This window comes from Apteryx mantelli, chromosome 8 (genome assembly GCF_036417845.1).
Source record: "Apteryx mantelli isolate bAptMan1 chromosome 8, bAptMan1.hap1, whole genome shotgun sequence".
Lineage (NCBI taxonomy): Eukaryota > Metazoa > Chordata > Aves > Apterygiformes > Apterygidae > Apteryx > Apteryx mantelli.
Genome location: NC_089985.1, coordinates 21,188,512 through 21,205,526, shown reverse-complemented (window position 1 = coordinate 21,205,526; position 17,015 = coordinate 21,188,512). Strand labels below are relative to the sequence as shown.

Below are 17,015 nucleotides of genomic sequence, written 5' to 3'. Positions count from 1 at the left end.
GCTAGTAAATATATATAACTTACATAAATAAACACAAAATGTTCATTATTTGCTGGTGTTTTAGTAAAGGCTCAGGATATAGCATTATCTACAGGGGGACAGAAAGTTTATTTGTTTATTTACAGATGAGATAAATTCTTCTATTTTACATCTAAAATGATCAAAGATCACAGATCTGCTGTGGGCTACAGCTTGGTAGTGGAAAGGGTGCTTTAGCTGAAAAGTTAGCAAGGACAAAAGCAAACTCAGAGGCCTTCAAAATGCTAGCATTTACCATTCATTTAATTGCTACTACTTTGCTCTCACTGAATGACTCCTCTAAGAGTTACAAAATAAGACACCACCAACACACTCAAATCCTAATTTTCATCTCTTCAACACATTCAGCCACGCTTAGACTTTCTTTGACATACCTGTAGTGCAAACTCAATTCCTTCATCCCATTTCAGCTGGACACTTCCATATACTCAGGAGCTCCCCAGCTCAGCCACCTCACACACCAGCATTTCTCTTGCCCTGAACTTCAGCTGCTGCAGACCCTAAACCCCATGTACAGCTCACTCTGCTCTTGTCTACACTAGGTTTGCTCTGGGGGTGGGGAAAATCATCCAGCTCCACTTCGGTCAGTGAAAACACCAGCACTGCGGTCTCTAACACAGCAGAGCCTTTGAGGCAGCAATGCTTGCATCACCCTAGGCAAGTCAACAAAAACAATTCCCCTGGTATTCTCAGGTGTGACAGAGATAGCCAAATCACCTAAAAAGGACATTAAATGAGGCAGGGTGGGAGCCAGGAGAAAGAGTGGGATCTGCAGCTACTGGGGGAGCAGTGTTGCGCAGGCTGCTGAGCCTGTTCTTGGGCCACCGCAGCCCTGGCAGATGGCTGCAAGGGGATGTCAGAGATCCTGGGTCAACTCCCAAACCAGTGCTCTTCACAGTTTCTCCAGGAGATTCACAGTACAGTTTCCCTGAGCGCTACTGTAACACTTTCTCGGTACGAACCCTTATTTAGCAAGCTGCTAACATATTCTGCAGGAAGTCCAGCCTCCAGCTGGTCTCAAGGCACCTCTGGTCGCAGTAATAATGGCAAGGTCAGCATGTTAAATGGAGCACACTCACCTCCCCACACTCCAATAACGACTAGGCCACTTGATAAACTAGAACAGTCTCAGCAGCAGCCAGAGCTCTCTTCACCCTCCTTTCCTTCAGGTGCATCTGCTGTTGTCATCTGTCCAAAAAGCAAATGAATGCTTACACCCTTCCTTGGTTTCCTGCTGCAAATAGCAGGAGTCACTTTTTTACAAATATATATGCTATTTGACAGAAGAGCTCAATTCTGATCTCATCTAGATATATAAACCAGGAGTAACTATGGACATATGTAAGTACAAAATACTGGAATACTAGAAAAGAGCAGAAATGAAAGGATATATGATTTCTATATGCACTGTGGCCTGGATTCTCAGCTGGTATAGATCAGCGTGATTTCCACTGCCTTCAACTTAACTGCTTTACACTCAGCGAGAATCTAGCCATGTGTGACAGCTTTGGGCAAAAGGAGATTAGACATCTTACTGCAGTTACATAACAATTTGCTATGTTGTCAATTTACAAGTTACAATTAGAACGGTCTATCCTGCAGAAACATACCTGTGTGCATGTGAAAATGCCCTAGGCTACATGACACAAAGTTCCATAATGTCTCTAACTAATCAAAAATGTCATAAGAAGGGGTAGGTTGCAGATGAAGATGATCTGCCAGCTGCAGACTAAAACAAGAATGTTTAGAGAACAATTTCTTATGGCTCTGAATTACCACAGTACAACCTTTTCTCTACATATCAACCCAAGGCAGACTAATTTGTGCTCAGACATTTAGGGATTACATGCTTTTATGAACTGCATGCACTGGGATACAAAGGATTGTGTTTTCAGTGCCATTTGACAGCTTATTTTAATAATGCTCTAACCACATAATAAAAACCTGATGAGATCTCAGTTTAGTTAAGTTCAGTTAAATTGCCCAGGGTACGAGTAGGTGCTATAGAGGCTAATTAAAAAAAGGCGCTCTCTCTGTTTTCATTGTAACACAGAAGGATTCTGGTGCATCTCCACTGACTGTAATTGATTTAGCCTCTGATTTATATAAATTTATGCTCTAAATAATTCAAATAAGGACCTGATTCTGCAACCCCTGTTTGTTTCAAACAGGGTATACTCAGGTGAATAACAGCATCTATGTTAATATTCTAACTAAACAGTGGAAATAAATAGGTAAATAAATGAAGAGAGAGCATCGCAAAGGGAGAAAGTCTCTTATTTTCTGTGATACTATAGATTATAAAACACTGCCGTGTTTAAAGTTGTTTGGTTGGGCCATTTGGCCCATAAGCCTCTTTCTTGGCACATTTGGGGAAGAGGCAGATAGACAAGCCCTGCCTACTCACAGACTGTCTATGAATCAGAGAGAGAGAAGCCCAGCAAAGCAAGGGCAATCTTCCTGAAGCAGGTAACACATCTATGCCCCACCTCTGGGCCACAGAAAGGATCCCTCCGAGAGCACCCCCAGGGTTACTTTCTGCTGGACCTAGAATGGAAGAAATTCTTCCTAGTGAGCTCTGGGACTTCCAAGGCCTCTTTGCATCACACCTCTCCTTTACCTGGTGTAGAGGAGCTGAATGCTGTGATGCTTTCATCCCCAAACACAGAGCTGGAGCCATGGTAGAAGGCAGCAAAGCCTTTGGGCACAGCTCCCTGTTAGGCTGCTTCACATCTGTGGTGTTGCTGACCAGGTGAGCTGACTTCTTTTATCAGACCAACAGATATAGCTGGAGAAAGAAACAAGTTTTCAAAACACATGGTCCTTAACAGACTTTCTGTGCCCCGAAGTTTGTCTTTTTTCCAATCACCTGGTCTGTCTGATACAAGGTATCACCTCTGCATGTCAATCTTGCACCTTTACCAAGCACTTAAAGTCATCTGAAAAAATAGAAAAGCTTTGGCATTAGAAAACAGATACTTCCTTTAATGGATAGGGCTGGTCATTACCAGTGTCTTTGGTCTGGCCTGTTCCTGCTGCTGAACACTGGTCAGTTGCCCTCATCTAAGCAGTGTGCAGCAAATTCATTGTGACACTTGTATCTGTCCCTTCTCACTAACATCACACAGGACAGCCCCCATAACTTCACAAATTCTTTCACTCAGCCCATAATGGGGAGGAGGGGGGGAGCAGGCCTAAAGGAGGAAGGTGTTTCAGTCATCTTGTAGAATGTGTGAAGAATTCCATAGAAAAGATTACGTCTATATAACCATTAAATGGCTTCTATATAACCATTAAATGGCTGAATGAATTCTACAAAAAGAGGAGCTGCTTGGCATTCCAGTCACCCCACTGTGATACCATTAGAGGACTTGCTCTATCTGCCCAGGATGCAGAAGTTAGCTAACTCCCAGACAGGACATTTAAGCTGCTTAAAGGAAAGAAGCAAAGTACATGTTTCAAATCCAAAAAATGATTATGCATTTTCCTGCAGCATCAAGTACAGCACAAACCATCCATGTGCGTGCGTGTGTGTGTGTGTGTGTGACTACCAGTTGTCTGGACAAAGGAAAAAATAAAACAACTTCCAATTGTGCAAATTTAAAAAATCTATTTGAGCTCACATTCTGTAAGACCGCATCAGACAAAACATGTCACATTGACAAAGCATATCACAAATATTTGTATTCAACATAAAAAGAAACAAACCATATCCAATTAAATATCACACTGCCTTTGAGAAAGAAAACAGAGAGAGGAGGCTAAGAGGGCTATCTGAACTTGGCTCAGTGACCAGAAACGGTAACTAAGGAACCTACCTCACTTCTTGCACATGGCACTGATTTGTTTTTTCACTGTGGACTGAGGTCTGTGGCAGGGATCTTGCTCTCTGCAGCAATTCAGCATCTGAAAAGACTCACTGAAGAGATCTTGTGGCAATGCTTGGTGGGGGTGGTTGGGTTTTCCATGTCTTTGGACTTCAGTCAAGTGCTTCAAGCATTATGACCAAAAATTGAATGACCCAGTTAGGGAATGAAATATTCATAATTGTGTATCTTCCATCTCCTAAGCAACCGCATTTGTCATCTTTCTTGTTTCTGAAGACCTAAAATATAAACACACACATTAAAATATTAAAGCAAAAATATGCATTATTATTTCTTCAGAAAGACATATGCTCCCTGCTACCTGAGGGATTTTTTTTATCATGGCTTATTACTACTGGATGCTAGAAAGACATTTGTATCATTTCATAGGAGAGGTGCAAAAGAACCTGCTGGCTTGTTTTAGAGAGCTCTCATCCCATTTACATTATGCTTTTTTGCGGAGAAAATGCCTTTTGCTCTAGCTGGTTTTGGTGCCAGATTATTTAATATCTGTTTTCCCCTGATATTTTCTAAACCCAGAAGACAGTCCTGGAGCCCAGAAGACTTTAAGAGCTCTGCTGAATTTATTGCAGGATAGGAGGACCTGACTGTGGACTGCAAATTCCAACCCGGTTCTCCTAAACCATAATTTTCACCCTGAGAGGGAACGTGAACTGCTAGGGTTTTGTCTTAATTCAGGATGAAAAAAAAACTTAAAAAAAAAATCATTTGAATGTTTTCCTGGAGAAAAATTCCTATTCCCAACTGACCAAAAAAAAGGCCTAGAAGCCACCACATAGAGACAGAATCTTACTTTTATGCACCTACTTCTTGATCCATGATAAACTTTTAATATGGTTAACACTTACCGTCCACAAAGGGACCTTTGTAGCACAAAGGGTCATTAAATCTTCTAACTTTACCTCTAAAAGCTTATAGAATTTCTTCATAACCAACAACCACCCAGTCTTGATTTGAAAGAGTCAAGCAATGGATAGTCCATCACCTCCTTTGATAGTTCACTCCAGTCATTAATCCCACTGACTTACAAAAATTTTGCCTGCAACACTATAGAACCACACAGATATACTCATGGGAGTCACCCTCTTTCCTGGACAAGGATTACAAGTAGGAGCACTGCTGCTAATGTGGCTGTAGGTCTGCAGTCCAGCTTCTCATTGCTTGGGGGTAAAGAAGTGGCTGCTTCTGCCTGGGCAGAGGTAACAGTTTTGAGACATCACGCTTTAGAAATACGCTGACGGCCTGTTCCCTCAGAGCTAAGAGCCATCAGGGAGCCCAGTTTCCCTTTCCTACCTTCGCCTCAGGTACTACAATTATTGTTTTTATGTTTCTACCAGTACAGATAGTCTCTTCTCATACTGCTGTTTGCTACATTTGTGCTTCCATTTGTCATTAGATTTCTACAAACTATATTACCTGAAAATCTGGACCTTCACTATAATAATGAGGTAACTTTTATACCAGCATTCAGATATTAAAAAATACAGCTATTTTTAAGAAGCTGCTAATAAACCTAGGAGTGACATCACTATTCCTTCATTCCTGAGACGTCTCCAAGGGAAAAAAATTGTTACTTTACTGCAGTAGTGATTATATACCCCCTGACAGGGGTCTGACTGTGCTAGGCACAGTAAACACATGATATAACGAAGTGCCTTCCTGGCTCAAACATGTTACATTTTCAGCATACATGACAACAGATGGAGAAAACCCTGGAGTATCAATATTGCATGCACCAGAAGGGATTCTTCTCACAACACATGAATTACACTGTTGCTACTTGTACTATGAGTCCTTGGTCCAACACCATATCTTGCAGGACTAGAGGTGGAATTAGATTTTCTTTCAATTTCTGCAGATTGAGTGCTCCCTCCCACACATTTCATTTTACTGCTGTCAAAGTTCATTCTCACTGGTATTGTCATTTTTATTTTGAAAATGTTTTCAGATTACAAGAGGCTGCAATGGAAAGAATCACTGACACAAACCTGGCATGCTTTTCAGCAAGCAGTAGAAGGAAATTGCCTGCATTGCAGCCATGACAAGCAGCACAGCCCACTGGTAAGACAACTTGTTTTCCTCCTCAGAAAGCAGCACAGAACATGGCTGCAGCAACAGTCATCACCCACTTTGGTATCTGCCCACTGGAGGTCAGCAACAGGGAAAAGGACAACTTAGCAACATGTTGTGCTTGAATATGCAGGGTCGGGAGTGTTTCTGCAGCAAACGACTGACCTGAAAGCCCAGATGGTTTGTAAGCAGTACCCCTTACAAGCAATTTTCACTCAGGCCAAGCCAATTTAAAATTTGTTAGGCTTGCGTGTACTGAGAGCAGCTTTTGGCATACCTCAAACACACTGTATAGTGTTTTTCATTTTTGAGAGGCTTTGTTTCTTCTTCTGATGTCTAATACATTTGAACTTTCATAGAAGGACTAATCAAACCAAAAGAATACTCTTTCATAGCCTGTGTGTGGACCAGATGCACTTCTGTTGATGTTGCTGAGAGATTTCTCCCAGTGGATTTAAATTGGGAAAAGGAACAGGCCATATGGTAGTAAAGATAATTTACATAGCACCTTTTATCACCAAATATCACAAAGCACCTTGCAAATCATCTACTGTACAGGAGGAATTTCACTCAGTACTGAAATGCAAATACCTTTGGGGTAAAACTTGGCAGATACATAATAGCACACAGTAACACTGTGAAACAGCTTGGAACTAGTTGTGAAGAATAAAGTCATAGCAAACTGAAACCATACAGGGAATGTAGGTTGACAAACTATAGGAACAAATTGTGCAGTTTTAGTCTGCACAATTTGACTCTCTGTGTGAAACAACAATTCATTAAAACTATTTTCTTCCTTTTGACACATGCAACTCTATTAAAGTGATATGCAAATAGACATTCAAAATAAGACACAAAACTAAGCGTGTAACTTCATACTAGTTTTGCAGACTTACTGTACATAGACACTGTAAATGTGTATACATTATCTTAATCTGAATGTCCCAGAAGCTAATATGGTCAGGAAAAGTTACACTATTTTTAATATTGATCATTATGAGGTAATGTGGGAGACACTGACAATTTTTGATACTGTCATGCATGTCACTACATAAGTTAGAATAATCAAGAAAAAGCAATTGTTTCAAATGCTATAAATTTTTCTTTCTATCTACCCCAGCAAAAGTGAACAACAGGAGAAAGAGCACATGACAGAGTCTAATATCCATTAGAGTCAGCAAAGAAAACAGTCACTATTTAATTTTCAAATGAGACTCAACATAAAGTTGCTTTAATGAGTCCCATTTCCTGAAAATGTCACCTTCTTTGCTTACCATTCTACCACTGATGTTTTGTTTCACACTAGATTATTTGTCTTAAACTATCTCCTCTAGATGTATTCACATTATTTTTATGTGCTGTTAGAAGTCAATTCTAAATCCTGCTCAACAAATTAAATGAATATTAAGCAGACACAAAACATAATTTAATTTATGCTGTATATTTATAGGGCTCCCAGAACAACTTCCCACAGAATCATTCACTGTACTTAATAGGAAACAGGAAATTTAGTTTCATTTAACAGGATTTTGAGATGAGGTTTTCAAAGCACCCAGGAAGTTCAGCTGCCAGATCCTATCTTTTGAGCTTCTCTTTCTAAGAATTGCTGTCCTCTGCCTGCAGTAAGCCAAGCCTGGTCACACAAAATCACAGCACTCTTAGTATCATGCTTACCCTCATTATCTAAACCTAACCACAGTGGCCTTTCTCCTCCCAGAAAGGATCAAGATGTATTGACAATGTTACTGATCCTTTATTAAATGACCAAAAGGCTTGTCCTTACTCAAGGGGAGTACCAAGGGCATCAGCTTCCAGCATGAGTAATCTTCTGTAGCCCACAGTGCAGCATTTTCAGCGTGGCCATGTGACAGCTGCAAAACTTTTCCATATTAAATTAGTTGCTAATTAGGAACAAAGTGTTTTCTTGGAGATGTTCAAGTGCTTAAAATTGACTGTGACAAGATACAGTCTTAGGATATTCCGGTTCACTCCAAAGGAATAACAGCTGAGACTGTACACTATGAACACCAATACTTTGCTGTCGTGAAAATTATGGGTTAGAAGAGATGCCCAGAATACCATGAAATTCACATCTCTGAGGGGAAGCGGTGTGCTGAGGTTCTGGGTGCCTCTTGCTACCTGTCACGCGCCTAATTAGCATTCTTGGAAAATGGGCACTAGCACTATCACTCCACAATTATGATGCCCATTTTCATGGTCATGTTTTGTTCACCCTCCTGATTGTAGTACTTACAATCAGAGTTGCAGACTAGCATGAATGCAGTGCACTCAACCCCCAGGAGTGATCTGCTTTTTTTATTCTTAAAGTAAGAATCACATGCACTAAAAGGACGTGAAAAGACTATTATTAAACTACCTTTAAATATGTTTAATGGTACCACATGCTGACTCAAAAATTCCTTTCCTCCAAACCTATATAAAGTGCAGGGTCTAATTGTGAATGCTTTCATTACTGTGTTGATAAATGTACCATATCATTTGTTTTTTTTCAGAAAAATTTCACATAGGCCATTTTTAATAAAATGTTTTGAAGAGAAAACTCCAATCTATCTATTTAGAAGAGCAATCTTAGCTTCTGTAGTAAAAATAATAATAATAGCACTTACAGTATTTTAGATCTTCCAAGCACTGTATGGATATTAAGTAATTTGTCTGTATTGGCAAGGTTTGATTTTAGTTTGTGTTGGACAATAAGTAACAGCAGGCATCTCATTTCTTTCTTCCATTAAGGTATTTTCCCCTTCCCATTTTCTGCACATATGCCAGATGAGGGCTCAGCCTCCCTGTCAATGGGAATTCCAGACGTCACTCACTGGTGCCACTGCATGGTTTGAATTTGCTTTCACCAGCCAGAGGAACCCACCTGACACCTACCATCTGTAAGATCTCTTATGAACACAAAGGAAAAGATTTCTTCTGAAGCCTGCTCTATTGCCATAACACTGAACTGTCCTAGGTATAGTTTCACAAGGGAATATCCCAGAGCTTCAAAGCCCTTATTTTTCTAGCTCCAAAGCCCTTAGTTACCACCATAACTAATGGAACCAGAATAAGTCAGAATCCTGCTTCCAGAATCCAGCGTTAGGGTGGAAACCCATGATGAACACAGTCCCAAGGATGGTGCTTACACAAATGCAAGAAGAGAAATTATTCTCTTTGTTTTTTTTTCAGTGTAGTCCAATGAGGCAGGGTTTGACAATTTCTGTGTGTAGGGGAGGCCATTTCCTTTGCAGGTAGCAGGAAGTGTAGGCAGAGAGACTTAATTCTGCTCCACGCACCAGGGCCAACTGGACAATAACTGCAATTTGTAAAGCCAGGGCATGTCACAGCAGCAATGAGAGAATCTGCTATTCCAGAAAACACTTGCACTTAAATGTCCTATACGCCCATTGCACCCAGAAACTAGGAAGTCAGTACAGTCACAGTTCCTCTTCAATTACACAGCATCTCTTCATTTGAAGGGCTTCAGTAATGTAAACTACCCATGTTCTTGAAATTTCAAATTAAATCAAGGAAGTTGAGGAGTCTGCAGATGTAAGGAGCATTAATTTAGTCATCTCTATTGGCAGAAGAGCATTTAATGTTCAAGTGTATTACAGACATTTATCTTTTGCTTACCCAGTAAACTTACTTCTATGAGTTTGTGAGGGGAACAGTGCCAATAGACATTAAAATAAAACCATTGGAGCAGCCTGAGCTTGTAGCACTTCTCCCACAGTTGAGAACTACTAGCAAGCAGAGGTGGAATCTCACTTCCAAATGCTACCAACACAGAGGTGAGGCATGTCCAGAGTCCCCAGTGGCTGTGAATGTGCTTTGACTTTGTGTTGCTCCACTGTCTCCCCTATCTCATAACAGTGCATGTCCTGAAAGAGCTTCACCACATGCTTGGTTCCCCTGGGACTGTGTGGCTGCCTCTGCAGAAGGACTTCTGAAGGGTTGTGCAAAACCCTAAGTCCCTGCTGTGGTGGCCAATACAAACCAGCGGATCTAGAAAAAACAGCCCTTGCACTGTGATCATCCTGTCTTTTGCCAGTACCAGTAGGCAGTGCTCCACTAAGACACAGGTCTTAGGTCTTGGGAATTTTGCCACAGACACAGCAATTCTCTATCACATGACCAAAGCAAATACTAGTTTCTTAGGTGCTCAAGTCAATCATCTTTGAATCAGACATTACTTGTTAAGCTTTTCTCTTGAACAGCTAACATTTGGGTGTGGTTTGTATTTCCCATTATATTCAGTTGTGTTCTGAAGTCTGTTTCAGAGGCTGCAGTGGTTACAAATTAGGTTTTGATGACAAGATTTAGCAGGGTGGGATTTGTAGAGGGTTGGATTTGCTACAAGAACCTATACAGCTAAGGGAAAAAGACTTTTCTAGATCTGAAGCAGCTGCTGAAAGGATAAAGCAGAACTGTTTATCACTGATGACACACAGAAAAGATTTCTGAGCTGATGTGTTGCACAGCTTATGAAAGATCAGCACAGGTACACAGAACAAATTCATTGTTTTCTTTTCTTCTTCCCAAAGCCATAAACCTATGTTTCAAAAGTCACTGTTGAAGTGGAGGATGAGATGGAAAAGTTGAACTCTAACCCCATTTTCAAGGACAAGCCTCTTGCTACTTAACCCAGGAATTTTCTGTCTTCTGTTGCATTCTATGCTGCCATCGTCTGGCTCTTTTTATAAAATGCAACATTTGGTAAATCTCTGTCATCTCCAGGCCTGAGTTTTTCCCTGGGTAGGAAACTTCAATGCTTTTTGTAAAGATTTTTCACAGTAAGGATTTCCCTTTGTCCAAGCAGCAAGCCTCTCTCTCTAGCCACCACACTCCCCGAATATTTACCCAGACTCTTGGCCAGGCATCCAGCTCCTTTTGCCTAGCTTAGCACTCAAGGTAGAGGGAGGATGTTGATTTATAGGTCTTTCCATCCTCAGACCTACTATTCTGATTCCAAGTTCCCTCAGTCATCCACCAAGGATTTCTTGATAGCAAGCCAGGCAGTTTTAGCATGCCAGCCACCAGGGTCCTGACTGCATGCCCCAACTCGGGGAATGCAGACATCTCGCTGTGGACAGTGCCTTTCCTCAAGACAGTAAATGGGTGTTACCAACTCTTCCAGTGATTCACTTAAATATAAACAAGTAGTTTATTTACTCTGAGGTAAATTATTTTCTGCCTGACAGGGCAAGGACCAAAGGTGAGAGAATTTTTCCAGTCAGCTTACGCTGATCTGAGGCCACACAGCTTCCAAGAGATCACAACCTTCACCTCCTTCCCATTTGACTGGCAACCAGAGTCCGGTGTACAGATTCTGAAACGTTGATCTGGCTAGAAATTAGTTTTCTGTTAGCTGATAAAACTCTCAGGGAGCCATGAAAGCATTTACACTAAAGCAAACATGGGGGAGGGCAATACATACAGTAACCTTTGCTACATGTCCAGATTGCAACAAACCACCCTGGGTCCCCAGGAAAACCTTTTTTCTTCCAGCGCTTCCAAGGCCTGTCTTTGTGTCTACTCCCTCTAGTCTCTGCCCATGCCACAGGCTCCCTGCCTGCTCTTTCTGGCCCATCCTGCGCTCCAGAAAGCCTGCTCTGCAGAACACACTCAGGTGCTCCCAGAAAAGGTGCTGCTTCATCTTTGTGCCAAAGGATTCACCCCAACTGTCGTGGAGGCAAGCAGGGCGAGGAAGGAAGGTTGCCTGCCTGCCTCTGTGCTGCCCAAGCGCCCCCCTGCTGACAGAGCGGAACAGAAAGGCACCGCACGGTGCACTTGTGTCGTACACGAACTGCAAACAAGCACACACAGCAGACACCTCTGCCACGCAGCACATCCACTGGATTAATGAGTGCAGTTCTTGACAAGTCACTAATAGACCACCACAGGGAGACAACAGCATGGGGTTACTGGGAGACTTTCCAATATGCTTTCCTTCCTTCCTTTTCCTGAAACATTGCTCAGGAGAGTTAGGTTGGATGAGGCTCTGCTGGAGCTTGGGACACACCTTTTTTGGAGTGTGGGGAATTTCTGTATACAAAGGAGACAGTTTGGCCTGTAAAATTAGAATGAACAGTCTTGGGGCAAACCAGAGAAAATTGCATATGAACTTGAGGAAAACCAGAAAAGACATACCTGAAAAAAGAAAAGGAAGACTTGATCTTAAAAACATTAAGAACTGCTGCTTGGATTTAATCCCCACAGCTGAGTCCTGAGGAATTCTGCAGAACCTAAACTGAATTAAATAACAGAAATTTCTTTAATGAACAAAATAAGAAAACGATTAATACTGGATATGCAGAAATCACCACGCATTCTGCCTGGGTACTAACTTCAGTCACAGTGGGCTGACATTTTCAGTTTCTCCATTTGTTATTTATTTTTGTACTGACAGCTCAGAGGTGGGAGAAATAGGCTGGAGGATACAACAGCTGAATCAAAGCTTCATTCCAAATTCAAACCCGAATTGGACCTGAATCAATAAACTCAGGTCCTGAGCACCACTGTGTGCCTCCTCTAAAAAGCTTCACTGACCTGAATACAAGATGAATGCCTCTCTTGTTCATCCTGGCAGAACTGGGCTGAGATTTTCAGGTCCATTTAGGAATTGGTAGAAATGGAACTGGCCTCCCAAGTTTCAGTCTAAAGAAGCAGCACAGAAAGCAAATGCACAGCTCTGTAACTATACTCGTCTCAGCACAGCTAAATATTGAAGGCTTAAGGAAACACCTAAAATACAGGTATTTGCAGAGGAAATGTAGGAAAACCATTTATTGGTCATAAGTAGTTTTCCTAGTCAGTTTTCCTAGTCTTGACCTGTGTAACTCTGGAGTAAGGAGAACTTGGAGAAGAAACATATGGTGTAGAAATCAGTGCGCCACATGTTCCTCACTTATTGGCTTAAAAAAAAAACAAAGAATGCTTCATTTCATTTTTCAAGCAGGGTCTCTGTGCTTCTGGAGAGTGCTGATGCCCTGTGATATCTGTGCAAGATAGCGTTAGGACTGTACACACTGTATTCCTCCTTGCTTTCTTAACAAAAGAATCATGTCCTCAGTGGTGCAGAAGCAACACAACACACTGCTATGGAGGAGACCTCAAAGCCCACTCAGCTGCTTCACTGGTGTGTATTAAAATTAATGAGTTTCTGTTACAGAAGGAAAGAGGTGTCCTTACATGGGAATGAGATCTATGATCTTTGTATGGTAGCACAACTGCTGAGCAGCATGCAAATCTGCACAGCTTATTCTCAGAAAATTAATTGCTTTTATCAGGAGAAAAGTGGGGACAAACTGAAGATACTTACTATTTGTATTGAAAGAGGGGACAGGAGAGCTTTTCATTTGCATCTTAAGCACCTTCCCATTAGCAAAAATTGGATTGCTGCTAGGGCTCTCTTTTTTTCCCCCCCATTTATGGAACTAACGGAGCAAAAAAATGGCCATATTGAATGCCAGCCAGCACCTGAGGCTGCTAACTCAGCCAATACAGCCACAATACTTAACGGGTCTTAATTATGGAGCCCCATATTTTTGTGCATGGGAACATATATCTGGAGCTCAGCACATTTCATTAATAAATTTAATTAACACATCCTTCACAGTGGTTTTGAGCTTTTAATGCTTCCCAGTTAAAGCAAAAGCAAAATTTTGAAGCACCTATTAGCTTGGTACATAATACAATTATAAAAAATGCAGTTTCATTAAGATTGCTCAGTTTTATCCCAAATTCTTCAAGCCTTCAAGCAAGTGCAAAGAGGAATTAGTAACACATTGCTACATTGACATCTCTTTGAAGTTTATTTCCTGCCTCTGAGTTCCAGTGATGGATCAAAAGGACTATTCAACATCCAGAATCAGAAATCAGAAGAGACTGGCACCCACCAGATCATTTGTTCGCAGAGCAGCGGGAGCCTGATGGCTGTTAGAGGACATCCTATCTGTAGATTGATAGAGTTTCAGAGGAAGACCTGCAGCCTTCTTACTGAGCACTCCCTCCCTGCAGTGACTCCTGCCTTTGAACATCTGACATGGCATACTTTGAAGGACCCTGAATCTCAAAGGAATTGAGAGGCAGCTCTCAAAAACCAGGTGCTTTTGCTGTGCCTCAGTCTGAGCCCTTCTACAGCCCCCCAGATTAAGGGAGCTAAAATAAACAGTCATTTTTGAAAAAAAAAATCTTATGAGTTAAGCACTGAGTCTGTCCTGTCTCCATTAAAGCCTGGAGCTTTAGAAGCGCAGATATGGTGGGCCTTTGAGTTTCAAGCTACAAAAATACCAGTGAAGCTCAATGCAAAACCCAGTCAGAATTACCTTGTTTCATACCTGAACAGCACATCAAGTATTTTGTGAGTTCAGCACAAGCTGCTAGCTTGAACTGAACTTCTAGCTGGAGGATACTTTTACCATAGACACTTTACCTAAATTCCACTAAATAATTGTCCAAAATCTTACAGAAGATCACTTTCTTTTCTTAGATTCTAGACACACATCCACCTCAGATATATCAATGAATGCTAGCTTCAGCCATAGTATAGAATTGCAAGTACCAAATCATGGTAATATCAGCAAACAAGGACCACCTTACAACTGCCCTGGACTGTCCCATAAACACTAAGTATTCTTGTTTGGCTGAGGTATCGGATTGTTACATTTCTGCAAATTCTGTGTCTGAGTTCACTGCAATCTATAAAGAACTCAAACCAAGCTTTTACAGAGGGGAAAAGAAAAAAAGAAAAAACCTTGGAGAAGCATCAACAACACAATCTGCTAATGTGGGCAGCTTTTCAAATTTAATTTTATTTAGGCTCCTGTGGCTATGATTTATACCTAGAAATCTTTGCTATGCCACTGATCTTGAACTCGGTGTTTCCACAATATATTTGCCTCAGTCTGCAAATTGCTTCCGTTCTAATTTAATCAAATTCAGCCTATTAATAGTATGATGTAAAGGGCAGTTACTTTGTTTACCTCATTAAAATAAAGAAATTTGTTACACAGCCACAGCATTAAATTCCAGTCCATCTAGGAACATTCCATTAGGGCAGCATTAATTCATCATTACTGAAATTTTTTTTTCATTTAGTCTCGCTAGAGTCAAGCTCTCTCAAAAAAGATACTACCTGAATAAAGGTGACATCAGAAGGTCAGTCTCTATCACTTCCTTTTTGGGAGAAGGTTCCTGGGAAGGGAAGAAAGAAAGTGAAAATGAAAATGAAAATGTGTCCCAGAAGACTCCAGAGAGTTATTTATAGGAGACTGCTCCATGCTGCTTCCCTGCATCACTTCCCTGCTGCTGACAAATCTCTTTTTGTGTTTTTCTCTACTCGCCTACTTTTCTAGGAGAGACATGCCTGAAGTTAAGCTCTAGACCAAGTTTCTGAGGATATTCAAACCCAAACACAGTTGATCCCAGCTTCTCTAGTTTAGGCAAAGCAGAATCCTAGCACTGAACAACCAGCCACATATTCAGTAAACACTCAGACTGGGCTCTGCTTCTTTGGCAGAGAACTGATTTCCTTCCTCCTTCCCTCCTGTAATAGAGAAGGCGCAACTGGATGTGTGGTCTCACAGAAAGATAATTGTTAAGCGACATTTCCCCTTGGCCTCCCAAACCCAAAGAGAAAGACACTGCCTCTGCTAAAAGGAACAACACTAATAAGATGGAGGCCATGTCTACGCTAGCAAATAGTGGGGGGTCCACTGGAAATGGATCTGTTGAATTAAACAGTTGGTGCTGAGGACCTGACATCCACACCAGGAGTGGCTGAGGGAGGGTTACCGCAGACAAGAACTGCTCAGGTGCCATTACGGACTGAGTGCAGCTGGGGAGCATTAGACGGACTCCTGGAATGCATTTCCTCTTCAGTTGCACCTGAAAGAGATCCAGTAAATGCACCCCAAGACTGCTCCGTGATGTGAATCAAAGCATGGTTAGCAGGACAATCAGATTGGCTTCAGAAGCACACTCCTGATCTGAACTAAACCACTGATTTAGACACAGTGGAAGTATTTCAGTGCGAGGCACTCATAGCAGAACACACAGAGAAACAGAATATGCTCTGCATGATGCCCAGACACACACCTCAAAGCGGGATCAAGATGTGTCTTCCCAAGTGAGGTGAAGCTATGTGAAAGACAAACAGATTGACATGCAATTTTTCAAATTAGAGATAATGCAATAAGATAATCTAAAGTAATTTTACTCCCTCTAAGAGGGAAATCTGTTTTTATATTTTAATTGAATGAGAACAGCTATTCAGCATGAAGCCACAAAGCTGGGCACCAAAAGGTATGCTGGCCTAGATAGGCTGTTTAGTAAACTAGCACTCCCTTTCTACTCCACTGTCTTGGCTCCTTCTCCAGTGACATTCAGCTGAGAAAAATAGGGATAGGATTTTTGGGGGCTGAAGACCTTTAACATGCTTGTTTGTCTGTATCTAGGTTTTGTCACAAAAAAATAATTGAATGTATTTTGATATGCCTAGCTAGAAATAAAATTCTTGTTTTACTGAGACAGAAATGAAATATAGTTACAAAACTTCAAAGTACATTCTTTACAGCACTCTAGAAGAGGCTGGAAGACATTAACTACTGTATTCATTTGTTTGAAAATGTTTACAACGCACTTCAAAAGCAGGCAACTAATTTAGCCCAGAATCCTAACACTGAGAATCAAAATCAAATTCAGAGGGGAACTCCAGTGTTTCAGATGAAAGTTTGGCAGTTCTTCCTCTAGTAAAATGACACATAGGAAATGACACTTTAAGGTTGGATCACCTTCACATAATACAAAATCAAACAATATATTATCAAATGTAACATAGAAATTGATTTCAAGAATACTAATGTGAGAGGTGATCTGGCACCAAATGAAACACAATTCTTATCAAAGTGGATCAATTCTTGATTATCACGGATGAAACTTTCAAATCTGTGTATACTTCAAGTCAAGCTGTAAATCTGCATTTCAGCATCCCCATTTTAAAGAAGTATCTAG

The 17,015-nt window shown here is 41.1% G+C and overlaps 1 long non-coding RNA gene across 1 annotated transcript in view; it reads right to left on the bottom strand.

The window, feature by feature from the left end:
- The window catches only part of LOC106499756 (uncharacterized), an 86,619-nt gene extending 70,500 nt beyond the window's left edge, over positions 1-16,119 (bottom strand). The window contains exons 1-7 of the long non-coding RNA XR_001295246.2: positions 16,101-16,119; positions 15,139-15,197; positions 12,552-12,659; positions 12,153-12,252; positions 3,858-4,144; positions 2,660-2,827; positions 1,119-1,227 (exon numbers count right to left, since the gene is read on the bottom strand). This is a non-coding gene — a long non-coding RNA (uncharacterized lncRNA). The remainder of the gene's footprint in view (positions 1-1,118; positions 1,228-2,659; positions 2,828-3,857; positions 4,145-12,152; positions 12,253-12,551; positions 12,660-15,138; positions 15,198-16,100) is intronic.
- Between the last annotated feature and the right edge of the window lie 896 nt (positions 16,120-17,015).